Source organism: Equus caballus, chromosome 23 (genome assembly GCF_041296265.1).
Source record: "Equus caballus isolate H_3958 breed thoroughbred chromosome 23, TB-T2T, whole genome shotgun sequence".
Lineage (NCBI taxonomy): Eukaryota > Metazoa > Chordata > Mammalia > Perissodactyla > Equidae > Equus > Equus caballus.
The window spans coordinates 22663953-22687275 of record NC_091706.1 but is presented as its reverse complement, the minus strand read 5'-3'; positions in this window follow the sequence as shown (position 1 = coordinate 22687275).

Here is a 23323-nt window from a genome sequence, read left to right as displayed (position 1 = left end):
TTGTCAACACCCACTGACTCCCAATTCTCTAAATGTGTCATCCATTTGTCATCATCCTTCAAATGAAATAGTTCCTTCTATATCCTCAAAGTCAAGTGACAACTCGAGTCCCTTTCTTTGCACAGTCGTGGTCCCTCCCATCTCTAAACACTGTTCCTCCATTTCCCCAAACTCCTTCCCTCTGATCTGCCTCTGCAGTGTGAGTTCGGATCTGATACTTCTGTTCCTATCCTCTTCCCCTCTGAGAACTTTTAACCTGTGTGTTCTTGAGTTTGCCTCTCAGGTTTTCATCCAGTGACCCATGAATATCACCTAGAACGTCTGTTAAAATACAGATTCCTGGGTCCCCTTAGAGTTTCTGGCTCAGTAGATTTGGAGAGGAACCTTGGAAGTTCCATTTTACCAGTGCGCACAAGTGGTTCTGACACATGTGGTCTGTAAGCCAGAGTTTGAGAAACATATTGAGATGGATCTCGACCACTAAAAGCTAAACTTGCTTAAATTCATGCACAGCCTTGCCAGACTTTGACTGCTTCCCTTAGTGGCATTACCACACTTCCAGGGATCCAAGAGGACACCCTTGACTCTCTCCCTTGCTCCACTGGGCACAGAGTCCAATCCACATCTAGAATATTCCACTGAATACTCCCTTGGACACCTTTTGAGGACCATAGAATCGCAGGACTCTGGAGAGGGAAGAATCTAAGAGGTAATCAAGTCACACTAGTCCTTTCAACTCCCAGGAAATTGTAGCCCGGAGCGGCTATATCAGAAGATGAAAAGCATGTGAAGACACTGCTGGGGGCTGAGGGAAGGGATCCATGAAACAGAGAGTAGAGTTCAGCTTTTCTGAGTGAGCAGGGACTCTGGGGCCAGGCTGTTTGGACTTAAACATCCAGATCTACCACCTACCAGCTGCATGACATAGAAAAGTAACCTAACTTCTTTGTGCCAACATTGCAAACTGGGGATAATTGTAGTTCCCACTTCAATGTTTTGTGCAAGGATTCATGGGTCAATATATAGAAAGTGCATAGAACAGTATATAGGTAATGCTGGTTAAGTGTTAGCTATAATAACAATTATTATTATCATCATAAAAGCCACCAGGAGTACCCCCTAAATTAAAGCTTGACTTCTGTTTCTGATACCTGTCCACTAACGCTACAAGTTTGCATCACACAGCTACTGTCTGTAGCTCCAAAAGACATCATGTGACTCAGAGAAAACCACTGCAGACTCCCAGGTGTTACAACTTTTATAGAAACAAAGAACATGCAAGCCACAGGTATCAAAAAACTGAGGTGTATATCCACTATTTGCTTGAAAATAAAGGTTATCCATGACACATACTATATAGCTGGCATGCTGCTATTATTATAAAATATTTATTGGGCACCACAAAATGCTTCAGGCATTGCACAAAATATAAAATGGTGTCTCTCCAAGCCCTAATTGATTATGGGCCCTATATTTTTAAGGGAAGAGGCTACTGAGTCACTTAACAGAGAATGAAATATGCCAGGCTTTCAGACAATGGGAAAATTGGATAGTCTTAAGGGATAGTGATGACTTATGGTGTATTTAGGGAGTCTGCTGTGTTTCTTTTTCAGCAGTGCCAAATCTGAATTTTCCACGGCCTTTATCCAAAGCAAGGGTGGTACTGGTGTCTACACTGACCCAAGCACATCTTCCAATTATAGGATTGTTGCATAGACTCGAAATCTCTCCCGTTTGAGGTTAGGCATTGGGGTATGTGATGACATGGTATGTTACAAATATCAGACCACAGCAATGGGACCACAAAACTTTCAATTATGTTAGCACAGGATGAATAGGAGGGAAAGGAAATTTGCAACTGAAATGAAATGAAATAAAATATTTGAAAATGAGTTGTCATTTTGGGAATTTTAAAGTCAAAATATTTTCACACACTGTATCATTGCTCTCCTTTTCTTTAACTATCCTTTTCATTACTATTCTTTTTCTTTCCTCTAAGAGGGGGAACTTCCCTTAATATGAAACTTTGTGTAAATAACACAATAAAACTCATGAAAACACATTCAAGGCTTAACTTTTTAAAAATAAAATCTCAGGGCCGGCCCAGTGGCATGGTGGTTGGGTTCCCGCACTCCACTTCAGGGGCCTTGGGTTCACGGGTTTGGAATCAGGGGGCGACCTACATACCACTTGTGAAGCCACACTGTGGCAGCTTCCCACATACAAAATGGAGGAAGATTGGCACAGATGTTAGCTCAGGAAGAGCAGGGCCAATCTTCCTCACCAAAAATAAGAAATAAGATAATTTCACATCTCTTTATACTAGGCCCCTGAACACTTTTGCAAACAGAGCTCCTTTCAGCTATCCTGAAGAGACAATTATCCCCAAAGTCAGAGAAAAATTCTTAGTTGGACAACATAGTCATTCAAAAATGTGTATGTGTGTGTGTCCCATAATCTTAAAAATAGCTAATACTAACAAGAAATAAATGGGAGAGGAAGGCTGAAGATAAAGAGTGTCAGCAGATTAAAATATTCTCACCTTCTTCTCTTTTCCTTTTCTATTCTGCCTTTCGTTCAGTAGAAGTTCACACAGTGACACCTAGTGCAACCGGCATGGCTATGACAGCCTGGAAGAGTGAGTGAGATAAGCTGCCTGGCGAACTCCAGTTTAATTTCAGCTAAAATGAACTAATTCAGTAAAGCTGAAAGGCTCGCCTTTCATCTCAGACCCCAATGTGCATGCATATCTTAATTATCATTTGAATCTATTTAAAAATGTATCATGCTTGTGGACTATAATTCCAGCTCAGTTCACTTCCTAACAGTTAGAAATGCTGCATCATTAATATCCATAATGAAGTAGAACTGCAATTAAGGGAAACAGCCCCTCTTTCCAAGAGCCTTGCCAAGAGGAGCTCGGCAGCTTTTGAGCTGCGCTTCCTAAGGTGTTTCTACCTTTAACATGTCACCTAAAAGACCTCCCAGCCTCACTTGCTCTGAGTCCTGCTACAAGAAACGCACCAGAGGCCTGCAGAAACTGCATGCCACTTTTTGCAAAGCATCCTTCTTAACATCCTTCTTAAGATGTTCTAGTCAAATGATCTCCAACTCAGATGACTTTCTATAACAAAACCGTGCAGAAACTCCTTCAGCTCGATTCGACACTCTTTAAGGGTCCAGAGCATGCTTCCTGACCATGGCATTTCCCGCGCATTACACAGAGTAAATGCTCAATAAAGTTTTGCTGAATGGATTCTCTTTTGTTCTCTTTCTACTAAGAGCTGCCTCTTAACTTTTTATTTCTCCTTGTCCTATACTTCAGTGTCACCCATGTACACAGTTTTCTATAAATACTGTTTGGAGACTAGATAAGAGCTAAGAGAGAATCCAGTGGTGAAGATGAGACCTCTTTGGAGAAATAGCTTCCGCATTTGTAGGCGTAACTTCTGCAGTTGGGCAGGGGCGTTCGAAAAGCTCCGTACTTACTCCTACAGAGAGTCTGTGGGCGCAAGATGGGGCAGTCTTCCCAATACCCACCAGGTCAGGGAGTAGGACTGGCTAAGGAATATTTTTTTTTTTTTAAATTCGCTCTTACTAGCATTAAGTTTGAGTCCATAAGCTAAGTTGCACCAAAATGTGTCACAATAAACTCAAAACGACATGCCATTTGACAAAATAATTCAACATTTAAGAATCTATTCTAAATAAATAAACGAAAAATTAAAATATACATAAAAATATGTCTACTCATTACAGCATGATTGATAATTGCAAAATTAAAAGGTTACCCCGTAAATGTCCAACATTAGGAGAATGACTCATTTAATTAGTGTGGCCAACTATATGTCCTGGTGCCCTGGGCCTCATCCCTCAGCTCCCCACCCTGAGTTCAACAGCTGCTGCTACAGAATTTCCATCATGCTGACAGCTTTCTACCTTGGGTGGCTGTGTCTCTCTTCCTCTTTGTCTGAGGGCTCTCTTTGGCATGTAGAAGGGCCAGAAAGTCAACACTCTCGGGGGCAACCTCAAGGAATGTGGGATGAGAGGCCATGGATGTTCCACATGGTGTCTCAATGGGTCTCCTGCAGCACTGCACCCCGGGGGCCTCCATGGCAAACCTCCAATCAATGTACTCCCTGTCCTGCCTCACTTTCTCCATTTACCAGTTGTGGTTGCTGAGATCACCTCCAAATAAACTACCTGCACCCAAGTTCTTGTCTCAGGTTTGACTTTGGAGAGCCCAAAATAAGACCATTAGGCTGTATGCATAAGTTAGTATGCGGTGATTAAAATTAATGTCCAGGTGACAGGTTCATGCTGGTTCCAGTGCCAGAGTTGATGACCGTGCCTACAGTTAAAAACCGAAGGTACAGCGTATCCTGATATTCTAAAAGGAGCCACAGAGCAGTCACATGCAGTCAGGGACTAGATATCACCTCATTTTGTTTATTCAGAGGCAACAAAAGCAGCCCTTCTGCTCCCAACCTTCTTCTTCCCAATGTCTACATGAAGACAACGGCAGGGGCCAGGAGTTATCCGGCCTTTTGGGAGGTGCTGAGCTCATGCTGAGATGTTATCTCCTCCCTTCCCATGGGGTGCTTCCTCCTTCCCAAAGCCACGAGGGGAGGCTCCAAAGGAAAATTGGAAGGGCTGTGGGATATCCTGAAGAAGGAGAGAGGGGAATCGTGCTTCCCTGCAGGAAGCTTGCTGAGGTGCAGCAGATTGTGCACCCACTCTCATGCTAGTGAGAATCTGAGGGCAGGGGGTGCCCTCTGGAGCTTCAGGAACAGCAGACACAGAAAGTGGTGTTGAGTCTGGCAGAGACATTTCTGAAGGAGAGGGCACCTATTGGAGTACCCAATGCCCCAAGGCTTGAAGGGCCCAAGGCACAACCTTCCAGGGAAGCAACTAGGGCAATGCCACCACATGCAGTTCTGTGCGGCCCTTGGAGAGTGCAAAAGACACCCTCAGTGATCACTATGGCTCCTTGAGAAGGGGCATCAAGACTGGGGGAGGGGCTGGGCTCTTGAGAAATAAGAGGCTCATCTGAGAGAAGGCATCAGAGGCCTGAAGGGCTTACAGGCCCATGCAAAACCCAAACATGGCTTTTCTTCTGAGGGGGCCCCCAGTGATGTAGGGGGTCAGAATGAAGCTTAACACCACTCCGAGAAAACTATGCACAGCCCCCTACTCAGGATAAGCACATCCATCAATATCAGATGGAACCAGAAAGAACCAGAACAAGGTGGGGACCATTTCCTCACCATGCACCTGGGGCCAGTTAAACTCCTGCCGCCAACCTGAGAGGTGACAGGCTGAGAACAGGGAGGGGACAATGAGCTCAGAGCCAGATCATTCTACCTCCCACCACCTCCAGCTCCCAACCTCTAGGGACTTAGAGCAGTCTTGCTCTGGAGACGAAAAGAGCCAAGCTTTGAAACTTGAAGTATCAAAATGGACAGGACTCACTCTACCTTAAAGAACCAAAAATAGGACTGTTGTAGTAAGAGAAAGTGACGGGAAAGTCGGGGAATCTGACCAGATGTCATTAAGAGCCAACATCCCAGGAGGAAAGGAGCGTCAGTTGGAAACAACTGGGAAGCTAACACCATTTCACATGCACACCCAAAAATCTAAGATTCTTCTATGAACCACTTACATTTATGAACAATTGTCAACAATATAGCAAAATATTTATGAGAGATATATATATATAATATATAGCAAACTATAAAATATTAAGTGAAGAGGAATGTAACATACGACATGAGAGCTAGATGATAGATAGGAGATAGATGGTTTGGTAAGGAAGGAAATACATTCACCATGTTAACCAAAGTTATCTCTAAGAGGTGGAATTACAAGTGATTTTGTTTTCTTTATAATACTCTATTGTCTATAAATTTCTTAAGGCCAAGATACGGTCTACTTCTAAAAATGTAAATTTCAGCCCCTACTCCTTGCCCCACTTGCAAACAGGTCCCTGTCCAGAACGAATGACCATCCACCAGCTGCCAACGCCTCTGCAGAATGCCCTCGTCTTCTGCTTATCTTCTTAGACATCAGAAAAATAAAATTTTCAGAGGGACCCCAATTGTATTACTCAATAATATGGATTAAATAAAAAGTTAAAACAATAAATTAGTGGGAAAAGAGCATCAAAGGAAAATTCCTTAAACTTAACACCAATGTGCATTATACGAATCACATTTCATGAATAGGTCCAGTCCGGGGAGGGAGGAGGGAATTAGACAGCAGGCCATCCGGGGAAGGCAAGCATTGTGCTCCACAGACAAATTCCCTCTGCGTTTCTGAGAAAAACTGGGGACCTTGAATCCCTCAACCCTAGGCATGGCACAGAGGCAGAATGGCACAGTGGTTATGGACACTGTTCGGGAGCCAAGTCATTCTGGGTTCTAATTCGAGCTCTGCAACTTCCTAACTGTGTCACCTTAGGTAAATTACTTAACCTCTCTGTGCCTCCGTTTCTTGGTCTATAAGACGGGGTTAATAATGGTATCTACTCAGGTTTATTGTGAGGTTTAAGTAAGGCAGGGCATGTAAAGTTCCTGGAAGAGGGCCTGAAGCTCAGTCACTGCCACCACCACTGAAGACCACTCAATGATCTTCATATGAAGAATCAAATCAAAGACTCCTGGTGGACAAATGGCAGTTTTCATTCACTCAGGAACATATGATCCAAACAATACATTGTCCAGGTCTTTTCTTTTTCCCATCTTTAGGAAGTCCTGTGATTTTTGTGCCTTTATCCAGAGAAGAAAGATCAGAAGTCTAGTGTCATATAAGTGGTCACTATCATTGTCACACCAGTGGCGGAGTCACCATTTAACTATGCCTCGTTTTCATCTCAAAAGAATAAAAGGACACCTGCCTCACTAATCTCACAAGGCTGTCAAGAGCAGCAAATGAGAAAATGAGGTGGAAATGCTTTGAAAAAGTAAAAAGCACTATATAATACATGCAATTTCAAATAGACCAAAAATTAAAACATGAAGATAAGACTCAAACTGGCCCTTCCTTCTCCTAGAGAAGAACCCTTACAAAAGGTTAACATCTAAATTATGTCCAGATTTAATTACTCCACACTCTCCTGGGCCATTATTGCTGTTGATAACTACAAAATGAATAAATATACCTATTGATACCTGCCCTGATATCAGTTCCCCTACAGTAAAGCCAGCATATATGGGGTTAAAACCAAAGCACTCATCCCCTTGCCCTGCTTACTCCTGGACTTCCAGGCACCAAAATCCACCACCCACCATGGAGGCAGAGAACCAAGGACATCCGCCTGCAGATTCCCTTATCTCATATCCTCTTCCCTGCAAACAGCATCACAAGGCCAAATGCAGGCTGCTGGGAAAGCGCCAACCAGCGAAGCCATAGGCTCCCCCTCTCTACAAGCAGCCACATTCCTCACAACCTTTACAAACCCCTCGCCTCCCATCTTTCAGGGAGATGAGACAAATTTGAGGGCTCACTCTTATCTCCCAGCTGATGTCACCCAAAATAAAAACCCTTTCCTTGCCATTAGCCTGGTGTTCCAGTTTTTATTTGGCCCCTCTGATGTGGCGGGTAAAGAACCTATGATTGTAGCCAGTAACAATATCAGTATAGTATGTGCTTCAGTGCCTTAGACCAGCACATCCAATACGGTAGCCACTAGCAACACATGGCCAAGGAGCATTCAAAATGTGGCCAGTCCAAACTGAGATGTGCTGTATATGTAAGACACACACCAGATTTTGAAGACAGGATCAAAGAAAGAATATAAAATATCTCTCTAGTGATTTTTATATAGGCTACATGTTTATTTTATGTTGATTACAGGTTATATTAATTACAAGTGGATATATTGAGTTAAATCAAATAAATTACTAAAATTAATTTAACGTGCTTCTTTTTACTTTTTTAACTTGGCTAATAGAAAATTTAAAATTATATATATGGCTCACATTCTATTTCTATTGGGCAGTGCTGCCTTAGACAATAATGGATCCATTTAAGAAGGATTTGGAAACACAATCTCAGAGGCTGAAGCCCCTGGAGGCGTGCAAGATGGCAAACAGTACGTTCCTCACACTTACATCTTTGTACCACATGGTCCCATTGTTACAAGTTGTCTCAGCATTAAACATACCAGTAAGGTAAATAAAAATCCTGACAGGCCAAAAAGAAACATTAAATTTTATGACCTTTTTTAGTCAAAGAGTTGCTGTAACAGAATCACAGCTGAAATCAAGAGTGTGCTTGTGGTTCCAGAGAAGCGCTTGCGGTGAGCCTGTCTAAGGCGACAGAAAGCCCCCGGGCGAGCCCAGTGTTGGCCTCCACTGCTGCAGAGCATCCTTGAACAGACGCAGAACGTGTGAGCCAGGCACTCAGGGGCTGCAGAAACCACACGCTCCTGTGATGCCTTTTATAGGCTGTGGTCTAAGAGATGTCAACTTCATAGAACAGAATGAGGAAAATGCACACCATTTGTTCAGTTTTAAAAGAACGCTTTGGAAGGACAAGACCGAGAGGAACAGGAAAGGGCTTTTCTTACCTGTTCCATTCTGCCTACACCACATTTCTGGAGTTTCTGGACTGTGAGTAAACAAAACACAAAAACAGCTTGGCTTTAACCAACAGAGATCTTGTAGCCAAAGAGTCAGACGCCTCTCCATTTGGGGTGCGGTTTATGTTTTGTGCCGGCCACCTGAGTTTAAGGCCTGGGTGGTAAACAGGCTGTGGAGGGCTGGGCTATTTGCATTGGATGCAGTGGGGGCCAAGTACATGATGTATTGAAGAGAAAAAGAGAAAACGTTTCACTACAACATGAATCCATTTTATAGTAGTTAACGTTCTGTTGGTTTCCATAAAAGCAGCAGGGAGACCCAGAATGAGTAATGAATGTTGATTTCTGAATATTGGAGGTTTGAAAGGAGGAATTTAACAATTAAATGAGAAGGAAATATCACTTTTTAGTCCAGCATAGACTTATTCTGAGCAGAAAAAAATAAAATAGTGCGCAGAACAATTACAAATATAAATTCAGAAAAACGTGTGTTTTAAATGTTCAGTTTCAACAGCCAATTTTTAAAAATTTATCAAGGCAACATCCTTCCTGTTCATAAGGAAGCAGACAATAAAATTTGAATAGAATTTAATTATACCTACAAGTATTTAGAATTCAAACCAAAAATAAGTGACTATTAAGAGACATATCTGGTCCTCAAAACATTAAAGACAAAAGTTTTATGACCACCTTTTGAAGAAAATCCAAAAGGAGTTTCTTTCAATGCCCTTCGATCTCAAATTCTTAGGTTTACATGAAAAGCAGATGAAAATAAATTGCAAATACTACAGTACACAAGATGTTACTGTTGTATAACTTGTGAGGGGACCATGAATAAAGAGAAAGACTATGAGGAATTTATTGGAATTAGATTTTTACTGATAAGCTATTCAGCAAATTGAGCCAGCCAATATTTCAGGTTGCTACAATTTTTTTTCATGAGTTTGTCTGCTCAGGATGTTGGCAGGAATGGTAAATAGATTTGCTCATAGAGGCTGCCCGAGCTCTGCGCTGAGAGGGAGTCTGAGGTCATGTCTGAACTCGGGCTCAGCAGGCGGGGGTGCTGTCATTGATTAGTGATGTCTGGAGAGGCAATGCCCATCCTGGCGCCATGTCCTTGCTTTCCTTACATTGGAAAGTTTGGCTGTGGAAGCACTTTTCCCGCCGTTCTGCTGTGGTGCCAGTTCATTTGGAAGAGATCATTGTACAAGCTCTTGATTGTAGTCATATTGCTGTACTCAAAAAGCAGAGTGTAGAAAATATTATTTCCTGACCTCACTTCTCCCTTCTCCTCTGGCCCTCTCTTCTTTACAGAAGGTACTTGTACCGGCTCAACACTTCTTTTAAGGGCACATTAACCTCTTCCTTCCACCTCCAAAACAAAAAGTTGATCTCCAACATGTGAACATCTCTCTGCTGTGCATAAACTATGGGATGACAGAAATTCTGAAAAGCAAAGATCTTCTGTACCAAAAAATCCCATTAATCACCAAAAGGAACACTATAATGTTCTTTCTCAAATTATTCAGACCTAATTTTTTTTGACTTAATTAATGCCAATCCTGCCCTTTAGCTTGCTGCCATCTGCCAGGAGTCATCTCCCAGGCAGAAAGGTCATGATGCTGAGCATGGCACCGGGACCAGGTGACAGGCGAGATCCAGGCTTCCCTCCTCGATGTCATTCACCTCTCCTGCACCCACACCAGCCAGCATCAAGGAGCGCCGTCAATGTCAGACAGTTGTGTACCATCAGTTAGAAGTGGCAGAGGCCCAATAACTTCTGAGCTTGCCTTAAAAAGAAGTGTCCAGATGCTCGTATCCACTTGGCAAAACCTACTAAAATCTGTACGAAGGAAAGCACATCTTTTCCAATTAGAATGATATTTGTTAATGCTGACGGCAAAATAATAGATTGAACCACGTGAAACTGCTGTTTTTCCAGGCCAAAGACAGTTAATTACCAGCAATTCCATATGGTTCAAACTAACAGAGTACAGACGATCATCTGCACCAGTATTGGCACGTACTTAACTAGGACTTGAACTATGAGTTTGTCACCTGAGACGTGTAACAAGATAACCAAACATATTTCAGAAACATTTCAGACTGTGGCAATTTTCTTAGGAAAGGAAATGAACTTCTATGTCACATCTTTCTTTTTTTGTATTGTCATTTGGTATCCATTTATTGAATCCCTACGTCAAGTTCTGCCTGAGCGTCCAATGAGACCTGTGTTCTGTTGGAAGAGACAGACGTGCGATGAGGGCTGTGTGAAAGGAAGCCAAGGTTCATAGGAATATGTCAGAGGTCTGCCCAGTGTCCACTAGAGGGGTCCAGGCAGACTCTTGGAGGAGACAGTATCTTGGCTGGGTTTTCAGGGATGCATAGGGAAAGCCAAACTAAAGTTCAGGAGTCAATGGAGAGAGGCGGGGTTGGTCAGGACAGGGTCAGCTTCTCGGTAGTCCTGGTTCCAAAAAAGTTTGGCTTAAAATTTTTCCATTCACAGCATCTCTGGCTTGTTCCTGCTACTCTGACTCATTATAATCCTGCCATTTCCAGCATTAACTAGGGCAAGTGGTCTCAACGAATAAATAGCAATATTAAAATACCATCAGGGAAGATTCATCATATTAAGCTTCTAATTGGAGAGGAAAAACATCTTGAAGCTTCATAGGTATTTCTGTTTAGTCTGGGGACCAATGTCATATTAATTGACTAGATAAATACTTGGGGAGCTTGATCTTGCTGCTCACATTGTCATTTCTTCCAGTTCCATTAAAATTTTACAGAATCTCCAGTCACTAAGAATAATATAAAACAAACCTAAAACTCACTTACAGAAAAAAAAATGTGCAAGGCGTGAGGTCCACTCCTGCAATAACCTTCTTGTGTGGTGGTTGCCATTTGAGATTGCCCAGGTTGGCATTTAATTCTCACGGCATGTGAAGCCCGGGTTCTTGCTAATTTAGCTGCAGGTCAGCCCTCACTCTGCTTTAGAACGGCATTAAGGGAATTGTCTTCTCTGGCTGGGAAAGACCATTGGAATCCAGAGAAGGAAAACAAAGGGTGCACTCCACAGAGAAGCTGCCAAACACACAGACCTTTCATGTTGAATTACACTTGTCACCCTCAGATGTGTGTTGCTGGCATCGCCCGCCCGATCTGCGCCGTCAAACCCTCCCCAATCAGATTGCACAGTGAGCATTCCACGGCTGCAACCCAGGGAGAAAATTGAATACTTTTTCTACATCTCATTATCAAAGCAAAGACAGAACAGTAACTGCCCAATTCAGCTTATATAAGAAATTCAATGAATTACATTGCCATGAATTAAACAGAAAAAGTCCCAATGTTAGCATCTCTGGGACTGAGAGGGCAGCAACAATAGAGCTTCCTTGGCCAGAATCACAGACCTCTGCACCGGGAGCACAGGCTCGAGTCTGATGGTCATATTGAGGATCTTGTCTGCTCTTCCCTTCTTTCTCTCGTAGTTCCTTCTGCAACCTTTTCAGTCTTTAAGACTTTGATCGAGGAGTCGTCAGTTCTACTTTGTCAGCTAAACTCAGCTAAATGACTACGAGCTAAGATGTATATGCACTCCTTTTAGCTAAAGGGCTTCTGCGGTGAGGAGTACGGAAGTTGAGGGAGTGAGGGCAGAGCATTAGACTGTTTCCCAACTGGGACACTTAAAGGAAATCTCCTAATTGAAGCAAAACACATTCAGAGAGAAGGGCACAAATCACATGTGCACAGTGCCTACCGTTGTGAAACCTGCACCCAGATAAGAAACAGAACATACCCCAGACGCCCCTCCCTGAGCCTCCGTCCTGCTCCTCCCACACCACCTGGAATCACTGTCCCGACTTCTAACACCATCGATTCATTTGACCTCAAAGTGGGATACTATCAAGAGTGCCAGTAATTGTGCTGGGACAACAGGCACAAACCCAGACTCTCCATGACAAACCCAGATTTATGTAACCATAAATATTAGTCACGTTTGGTCTGTTTCCCAAGGCACTTTGCACTGTCTCCTGTTCCAATACCTGCCGTGTTTGGCATATTTGTTAAATATGCAACAAACTCCTGCTACTGGAGGTCAACGTCAAGTCTGATTCTTCGTGTTTGTCTTCCAGTACCATTCAGTGACTGCCTCACGCCACCAGGGGCTAGGTGAAGGATCCAGAAAGCACTTGTGTTTCCAAATGCCCCGTCCCTCATTATCAGGCTGTGCAGAGAATGCACCGTTTTATCTCCGTCCTGGCCTGACAGTGGGATTTTCTGGAGGAAACTTTTGCCTGAGTAAAGACTCCTATCAGCCAAGAGTTGGCCTGGCCCCCTCCCACAGTCAAACCATCACAGGACTTGTGGCTCTGAGCTGGTCCTGCCCATTCTCTGTGCATGCCTCCCCGTCTTGGATGTGTATGTGGGGGGAGGGGAGTGCGCTGGCTGGGGAGACAGAGACTCTCCCTGACTCCTCAGGCCCCTCTAAGCTCTTTAGGCCTCGACCTTCAGTGTCCACCTTGGTCGGGCCTGCATCATCCAATTTTAGCAAGAACCTTAAGTCAGCTTAGAAAGAGCCCCCACCCTCAATATGTGATGACGCTTGACATCTGATCAAATTCCTCCTCCCTGGCCCTTGGTATCTGAACACGCTGGCCTGCCCTCAGCAAGAGTCCTGCCAAGTCCATTTAGCTACAATGCCCCCTTACTCCTGATGCTGCCTCTTAGTAGTTTTCCATCCATTGCCCGGACCCTGCTCCTTGGCTATAAATCCCAACTTGTCCACGCTGTACTTGGAATTGAGCCCAACTCTAACCTCAGCTCTCTTTTCCCCAGTTACAATCGTAGGACTCTGGTTTTCCTTGGGAGAGAGGGAACATGTGTGCACATATGTGTGTGTGTTTTCTTCTTTGTTTTGCTACCACTGGCTGATGTTAAAACAAAAAGATTCTTTTCCAGCCCCCACCCCCTCCCTCCTTGCATCCACCATTTGACCTGAAGGCAAATGAAGCCATTCAAATATTTGTTCATCGTGTCATCTGTTCCCATCCGACCTTGCAATTCCTGTCATGCCCCACATGTCAGTTTGAAGCATAACGTCATTAATACCTCCAGTGCACTAATGGATGCTTCACACATGAACGCATTAATGAAATGTGTTATTGTTTTCCCTCACAGGACATTAACAATCTACCTCCCGCTGCGCCCGAAGCCCCGCGGAGCTGCTGAAAACCACTAGCTATCAAATGAACCCTCAGTTCCGCCTCAGTAACTTTAAGTTCAAGTTTATCACTGAAGCGTCACTCATGTGAGAAGAAGATACAAGCCTCGGAGGGCGGTGGGGCCCAGCTTCAATTACCATAAAGGGTAACGGGAGGCCCTGGCTGCGGGGAGGGGAGCCGGAGTGAGCGCCTTCGTGGAAACAGACCCTGTCAAGATGAAATAGGAAAGATCTGGGTGTCACGGGGATGATTTGTTTCTTGTTTCTCCCCTTTGTCTATGGGCTGATGGTTTGAATAATGAAGACGGTATTGGTTTTCTTCTCGAGCACGCCAGCACAGGAGGTCTGCTTTTCTGATGGCACAGCTGACATATTAAGAGGGATTAAAGTTTCTGTACACGGGCAATGTTTAAATTAGCTTCCTTAAGCCCCAAAGAGATCGTTCCAGCTGATCGGCAAAATGAACCCCAGCACGGCCGGCAGCCACCCTGCGCAGGTTGCCTAAACAGAGCCGCGGTGTCCTGTTTGGTCAGCTGTTTTGCAAAATCAGAAGAAAAGGAAAGGTAATTCCCTTTCAACATTGCCTCAGCCAGTATTTCTTCTGTAATTAAAATTGAAAGCTTTCCCCAACAGGTTCTCAGAGGCTCTCTCCGAGAAACAGATTTCTCTTTTCCTGTACAATTAAACGCAAATTGTAAGGTGCCCGACCGCGCGGTGGAGAAGCAGTGCCTGGTCGGAGGTGTTCCGGCGGAGGCTGGGGGAAGCTTTTGTGTTGGGTTAGCTGTTAGGAAATGCTAATTGCTTTTTCTTTGGCCATTAGGCACTAATCCCCGCCGAGCCGGAAATCTTTCCAGGCTGGGGCCAGAAAGGTGAGTGGAGAGGTACAGCACAGATGCCTCACGCAGAGCCACCTGTACCTGGGAGTTCTTGCATGGCCAGGAAGACGGTTACTGGCCCAGCGTTGATGCCAACACTGTGCCCCATAACTCCTGTTATTCTTGTCCTGGGGAGCAGGCGTAAGAGTAGGTACTCAATGCGGTCTCTGAATGTCTCAGGGCACTAAGCTGTACCCTAAACATAAGCTTCCACTGGCAATTAAGCATCTAATCAAACACTCCTGGCTCAGGAACAAAAGTGGAGGCTTAACTCCTTCCTGGGCTGCGGGCCCCAACAACGGTTGCCTGCCTGTCAGAGCCGTGTGCCTCCCTCCCCACATCTGCTCCTCTGAAGGGGAGAAAACCCACAGCGAGCTCCCGACCTCAGGCACGGCCATGCTGAACAGCTTAGGGAGGCGGCTCCTTTGAGAGCCGCGTGTTCTGCTGCTCACAAACGCCACAAGGCAAAATGGGCTGGAGCCACATGGCCCCAAACACCTCTGCCTCCGCACATCTCATCCCAGAAATGCCCTTTACTTTAAAAGATCCAAGCGGCCGGATTTGTGACCAGAGATGACCATTTTCCTTCCATTTTATTTTAGCCCTATGCAAAGAGCCTCTGGGATGGGCCTGTGGCTCCTGCCCCTCTGGGGTTCACACAGTGTGTGGTGGCCCCCTGCCTTTGAGTGTGGGCGAACCTGTGACTTATTTCTAAACAACTGAGAATGGCAAAAGGGAAGGTAGATATTATGAAGGTCCCAAATCAGTTGATCTGGAGTGAATCAGAGGGAGATTATTCCGAGTGGCTTGAGTTAATCAGGTGGAAGCCGTTAAATGAGGGACCAGGCCCTTATAGGACAAAGATTCTCCTTGCTGGCTTGATGCCATAAGACACCATGTTGCAGAAGCCCACATGGCAAGGACTGCAGGTGGCCTCTAGGACTTGGGGTGGCCACCAGCTGACAGCCAGCAAAAAGTTGGGACCCTCAGCCATAGAACAACCAGGAAATGAATTCTGCCAACAAGCCGAATGAGCATGGAAGTATATTCTTTCTCTGTTTGCTGTCCAGATGAAAATGAGTTCGGGCCAACAGTTTATTAGAATCCAGTGACATCCTAAGCAGAAGACCCGGTTAAGCTGTGCCTGGACTCCTGACTCATGGAACCTGTGAGATAAAACCTGTGTTGTGTAAGCCACTAAGTCCGTGGTTATTTGTTATGCAGCTTTAGATAACTAATATAATCCCTCAACATTCAGATCCTCCATTTTTAAACTACTGGTGATTCAGTCATATTGTAGCCGTGGTCCTCCGTATTAATATCTTTAAATCACCAATAAATTGGTATATTCCTTCAATTCATTGCCCCTTGGGTCCATGGTGAGTATTTTTTGAGACAACTGGTTGAGATACTCTGACAATCATCTCTCATTTCTTCTCAACCCCGCCTTTTTTGCCACTGAGACAGCCCACGTAGCAAAGAAAGATCTTAAAATGAGTAGAAAACTACATTAAACGAAGAGATACAGGTCCTATACTTGCCATACAAATATTACAAAGACATATTCTCTTTCTTTTAATCAAGCTTTCTATATATTGCTAAAAAAATGTGCACAAATAAAGAGAAAATCATATCTTATTCTTGTTTGTCTTAAGCTTCAGGCTCATGTAGTCTTCAGTTCATAAACTTCCAGAAAACTTTCAAAGTTCTCAACAAATATGTTTTGTAGTGCTGATCATTTTAGAAGTCAAGTGTCATATACCAACAGGGTTGGTTTTTTTTCTCATAGAGGTTGACAAGCTGAATCTATTTACATGGAAGAGCAGGCCAAGAAATGCCAGGATAGCTTTGAAGACTCCAAACATCAAATATGAAGAATTATTATAAAGTGACACTAATTAAAACAGTGTGATATTGGCACAATGATTTAAAAATAATAAACCAACATATTAAAAAGAGATGCCCAACACAGGCCCATTCATGTACTGAAATCTGATATATGGTAGATGTGACATTACAAATCAGAGGGGAACAATGTTCTGAGCAGTAAATAGTACCCCACAATAGGCTCCCAATATGGGGGTGGGGAATAACTAAATTCCCAAATGAACCTTGCTTCAGTTTTATTTAATAATGTAGTTAGTTATTATGTTAATAATGTAGTTATTGAACTACAAAGCAAAGAGAGGTAAATAAAGGTACAAGCCAATATTTTTAAACTATAACACAGTAAATAGTTACATAAATCAAGTGACTTCATTGTATTTTGCAATCATCCTTTTATCATTTTAAAATAATTTAGGGTTGAGCCAGCCCTGATGGCCTAGTGGTTAAAGTTCGGTGCTCTCTGCTTTGACGGCCCAGGTTTGGTTCCCAGGTGCAGAACCACACCACTTGTCTGTCAGTAGCCATGATGTGGCAGTGGCTCATGTAGAAGGGCTTACAACTAGAATATACAACTAGAATATACAACTATGTTCTGGAGCTTTGAGGAGGGGAAGAAAAAGAGAGAGAAGACTGGCAATAGATGTTAGCTCAGGGCAAATCTTTCCCAGCAAAAAAATAATAATAATAATTTAGGGTTCATTTGGGCTTACTGACCTTTTTAAAAATTCCTGCCTGTGATTCAGCTCTTAAACATATGTGCTTAATTTGTGATTGAGAAAGGAGATCTATTAAAAAATAGTTTAACGGTGCCAGCCTATTGGAGCAGCGGTTAAGTTCGCATGTTCCGCTTTGGCAGCCCCGGGTTTGTGGGTTCGGATCCCGGGTGCGGACATGGCACCACTTGTCAAGCCATGCTGTGGCAGGTGTCCCACATATAAAGTAAAGGAAGATGGGCACAGATGTTAGCTCAGGGCCAGTCTTCCTCAGCAAAAAAAAAAAGAGGAAGATTGGCGGCAGATGCTAGCTCAGGGCTAATCTTCCTCCAAAATAAAAATAAAAAATAGTTTAACATGCCTTTGGCCTAACAAAAGCCAAACACAGGATGATACAGTGTTTGGGATGTATTGCAAAATCATCGGATTGTGGAGATTGGATGGGAGTGTGAATGAAACAAGATAGGTCCTGAATTGACAAGGATTGAAGCAAGATAATGGGCATCTAGGGAGTTATTACACTATTCTCTCCACTTTGGTATGTTTGAAATTTTCCATAATAAAGAAAGTTAAACAAAAAAAGAAAGCAAGGAAAAGGCTGTTTGGCTCAAATTTCTCTCTAAGTATCTCAAGTAAGAAAGTAAAAGTTACATAGAACTCATGTGCTATTATTTCCAAAACACGCACACACATATACATGTGCACATATCTAATGTGTATATATGTATATAGGCATAATGAAAATATATATGTGAATATATACTATATGTGCAGGTGTGTTTTTTATATATATTATATATATAGTATGTGTGTGTGTGTGTATGTCATAACTTTTTGGAGCAGACAGGTCTGTATTCTCATGTCTTCATGTTACCATGGAGGATCCTGAGCTCTCGTGGGTGGCTGTCTTCTGTTTGCCCCTCCAGTTCCCCTCTCCACCCTTCTCTGGTGAGAGGGCACCTGCGTGGGTGAGGCCCACAGGATCCTGGCCCCTGTGGCTTCTAGTTGGGTCTGGACAATGCAGAGCACCAGAGAGATGGAGCCTCGAAGTGGGCTGACTACGTCCCTCCGCTGAAGGCCACTGTACCTCTCGAGGAGGCCAATTCTACAAGACCTTCTTCTGCTGGCTTCCCAAAACTGATTGCTCTCTTTTTCCTTTTGGACATAGAGGTTGCATCAGCTCAGTTGCTACCATCCCCACAGTCCTGCACAATCCCTTTTTTGAGGGTTGTACTCCTACCTTTGTAATAGTTTTGTGTGGCGTCTGTTTTCTATTTGGACCCTAATTACCACCCTCTTCATTAAACAAGAGATGACACATAATTATTATGAACAGAGATGGGAAGATTATTATACTCTCTATAAATGTACAAATATTCCCGACACAGCAGTTATGTCCTAGGTGAATCCCAAGCTGGACACAACATAGACAGGCATAAAGGGAAAGAGAGATGTGGAATTTGGGGTATGTATCATCTAGATACTTTGAATACTAGATACTTTGATACTAGAAACCAGTTCCCTTTGCTAATAGAATTGGAGGGAGCTGAGAGTAGAGTCCTTACTCTGAGAAGGTCAAATTTTGAGAGTAACTCAGCTCTTCCAACCTTCCCCACATCGAAACCTAGACTTGGTGTTATAGCATTATTACAGGGCATCAAACACTGCACTATAATTACCTGAGTACATGTGTTTATCTCCTCTACCAGTCTATGAGCAATTCGAGGAAAAGAATCTGTCTTATTCAACTTCATATCCCCACCATCTAGCATAGTCTCTGGCACATAACAGTCACACAAAAAATGTTAGTTGAATGAATAAATGCATGCTTGAATGAATGAATGCCACTGGGGCCGGTGTGTTCCGTAGCAGGCTCTAAACAGAGGGTCTTCTCACCTTCTAGTCACCATCTGCCTTCCAAAAGCAGCACCAAATCCAAATGTGACCTTGGTACCAGAGAAAAAAGAATCTTTCCATCTGAATCGCTCCCATCTGCTTGGCCACAGCCAACATAAGGTCTTGAGGCTGAGACATACCTTCATTTGTTAAAAGGGGGAGGGGGAGCAGATGGTAAATGAAGGTACTAAAGCTCATTAATTCCTAATGGAGGCTTCCTCCTGGATGTCATGAGAACAAAGAGAAGGAAGAGCCAAAGGAGGAGTGTTTGGGAAATTAAGTAGGCAGCTGGAAGAGGTTTATGAAAGGTATAAACCCTCAGGGAGCTTTCCATTAGAGAGGATAATAATATCCATACTTGACAATGGCATAGTTCTTCACGACCAGCAAAACACTCCTGCACACATTATTTCAATGGGGTCTCAGAAAATGATTGTGAGACGGAAAGGAGAGGTTTTATTTTCCTGATTATGTAGATAAAGAAAGTGTGGCTCAAAGAAGTCAAGGGACTTACCCTGAGTAACGCGGCTGGAAAGCGATAGAATAAGGATGGAATTAAAATATTCTGACTCTGATTTAGTTCTCTATCCATTTCATGACTATAAATGGGGAGAGTGACCTTCAGCCCAACTCTAAAGAGCAAGCGACAGTCCACCCAACTCAGTTTTCTCACACCACACTGTCTTCTCTTCGATGCTCATTACCAATCATTTAATTAATTAGGTAATTAATTAATGACCTTTCATTTCTGATTGGTAAGTGGGACATAAAGGTTCTTATGAGCCTGGAGTTCTTATTTCCTTATGTGCCCATAGAAAACACTATAATCTATTTCAAGTCAGAACAGAATGGAAGTTTTCTTCTAAGACTGGGTTAATGTCATTTCATTTCTTCCCACCGTTCCCAACACAAAACAAATGTGTTCACATATATAGTTGCATGGAAATTGAGAATTAAGTATTGTACTTTGATCTTATAGGAAGTGTGCAGTATAAATCTGAGACAGCACTAAATGTGAATACTTCATTATTAAGGGCTTGCTAGTAAGCCTGGGTATTCACATGCGATGTCAGTTGATCAAAAAGAAGCGAATTACCTAAAAATGGACTCTGTATTAACATTAACTTGCCCCTTAAAGCCTTGTTCCTCTCTCAAAGGTACACAGCTGACCTAGTTCATCAGTGAGTGGAAAAGAGTAAAGAAGATGTTCTGTTTAACCAGCATCAATTGCTTATAGCTATCCAGTTCTCAATATCCTTTTCCCCCCCAAGGAAGCATTCAGCCAACATTTTTATTGGACTGATGCCCAGATGTGCTCCATTAATTCATGCAACTACCTTTGTTGGAGTGCTCCAGGCATTATTACTCATGAATCCTACAGAGCACAAATATATTTCTAGAAATATTGTCATTTGTATTACATATGACCTTAAAGCACTTTCATAAATTATACCTTCAAAGCGAACTAGAGAGCATGGGAGTCCTTTGCTTTTTCAGTCATCTTAATTTCACTAGACACATTGCATTTTATTTACATATGCCATGTAACTAAATTGGTTTCAGTGAGCTGGGTCCTTTGGTTTCATCAGCACTATCATAAGGTATTTTTGATGATGTGTGATCTTTAAATCTGTAATAGGTATCTTTCTAATCTGTGGGTTTCATTGGTTCAAACACGTCTTGCAAGTGTGCCTTCCTGAGATGTGTTATGGCCATGATGGAGGCTCCTAGGCTCTGGTTTATTTCTGGTATTGTAACTATTAAGTAGCCAAACAAGAAAAACAAAACAAAACAAAAATTATACTTTGGCTGCATATATATTAGAGCATTTAACTTGAAACCTGTTCATTTTCTGAAGTTTTGGCAATGGAAATATACAGCCACTTAATTATTAAATTAGTTACTTTGTCCTAAAAAGTTGTTAGTACCTCAGCACGGTAATAAGAAAGTTCTTTCTCAAAATAATCAATCTTTGATTTCAAACTGATTATAAAGTGGGCACTATTTTTTACCCAAAGTCTCCAGGAAATCTTTTGGTAAACATTCTTGTTTCATAATAGGAGATTAGATGAATAAAGCATTATTCATGGAAAGAAAATAAGTACTTTGACCTACTATGCTATGTTCAAAAAGAAAGTAGAATCAAAATGTATTAAGATATCCTGGACTGAAGATGGTCTGGAACACAGAAAATCTCGATTATCTGTGAAACCTTGAGCAAAGCTCCTCTCCTTTGGCTGCAGACAGAAAGCAACAATGTCATTCAGCTATTTACTTCTGGCTCCTGTACTAAGAAGGAACTGCTTCCTGCTTTCTGTGAAGGAAAGGTGAACTGTGAATAAATATCACTGGGGTCAATTACTGCCTGCACATTCAGGTAACAGGTGGCTTGCAACAAAATAGTGTAAGAAGCAAAATGCATCTGTAGCAGCAAAATCTGTCTTAGGCATGATTGAGGGTAGAAGATTAACTGTGGATAAATATTTGTGTTGCCTGGCAAAGCTCAGCAAGTTCCAAGATGAGGAAAGCTCTTGCATCCAGATATGGAGTTTTCCATGAGAGGTCTAGAACCTTCCAACTTCAGAATGTGTCTGGATGTCCTCTTCTCTTCTAAGGTTACACTGACATGATCTTGGAGAAATGAGAGCTGAGCCTACTCCTAGACATTATCGGAGAAGAGGAACGGCACTTTCCTGGGTTAACCACGTTGCGTCTATCTAATTCATTGTACGTGGTACATTTATCATGCTTAAAATTCATCCCAAATCCACCTGTCCTTTCTTTTAGCAGCATTCATTCATTCATTCATTACTTATTGAGTGCCTCTCATATTCTAGGCACAACTTTAGGAGCTGAAATTCAGCAGAGAACAAAGGAGACAAAAATTCTTCCTCTTGTGGTCTTTATTATTCTAGCAATAAAGTGTTCAGTTCTCAGTAACATCCGTACTTCTTGTAAGAAATTGGGTCAACTTCTTTGATCAAAGCTAGTTTTGCTGGAATTTAATTCCTTTAACAAAAAACTCGGCTACATGAAAACCAACATTAGGTTTATTCTCACAATTTGACAACATTTTTGACTGGTTCTTTTCTACCATTTTTCATTTTCATGTTCCATGGGAGTGAACCCTGAACTGAAGAACACCGGAAGGACACCCACTTCCACCCCATATGCATGCTTGGAGGGGTGCACATGGAAGGTGAAGAAAGAAGGGGCCTAGCCAGCCATACGGCCCAACCAGCCCTGGGAAAAATGGAACTGCCTTTACTTCATATTTCCCAGGAAGGAAATAGGGAACGGTGGCACAGTAACAACCACTCCTGCTGATTCACATCCACTGCTGCTACCTCCGTTGTGCTTTGCTTCATGTACATTAGGAGATTCAGTCCTCATGGCAACCCCACAGGAACAGCGGAGAAAACTGAAGCTGAAAAGGTGGGTGACTTCCCTTCAGTTAAGAGCTGTAGCAAATGGTGGTGCCCGGATTCAGCTTGGGTCTGTCTGATTCCAGTAGCTACTCTCTTATGAGAAACAAATGATGTTATTTAGCTGATGAAACCATAGAAGGAAATTATTAAACTTGAACCACCAGTATTTCATATCTCACAGAATGAGATTATCCAGGATGAAGAGGACACATATTCTGAATCTCACCCATGCATTTGCAGCTCCTTCTCTGAGTGTTAGCTACCGTAATAAAAGCATTGTTTTGGGGGCTGGCCTGGTTGCACAGTGGTTAGTCCACATGTTCTGCTTCAGCGGCCCAGGGTTCACTGGTTTGGATCCCGGGTGCAGACAAGGCACCGCTTGTCAAGCCATGCTGTGGCAGGTGTCCCACATACAAAGTAGAGGAAGATGGGCACGGATGTTAGCTCAGGGCTACTCTTCCTCAGCCAAAAGAGGAGGATTGGCAGCAGATGTTAGCTCAGGGTTAATCTTCCTCAAAAAAAAAGCATTGTTTTTGTCCTCAAATACTCCTATAACAAGACCATTCATGCCTGTATTGATCAAAATTTAAAAGACAGAAATATTAGTGCGGATATCTAATCGCATACCTTGGATAGAGTAGCTTTGAGTGCTTCCACTTTTGAAGACAGAGAAGTATCAGACAGGAGGAAAGTCCACTTCAGTTTCTTCCAGGAAGAAC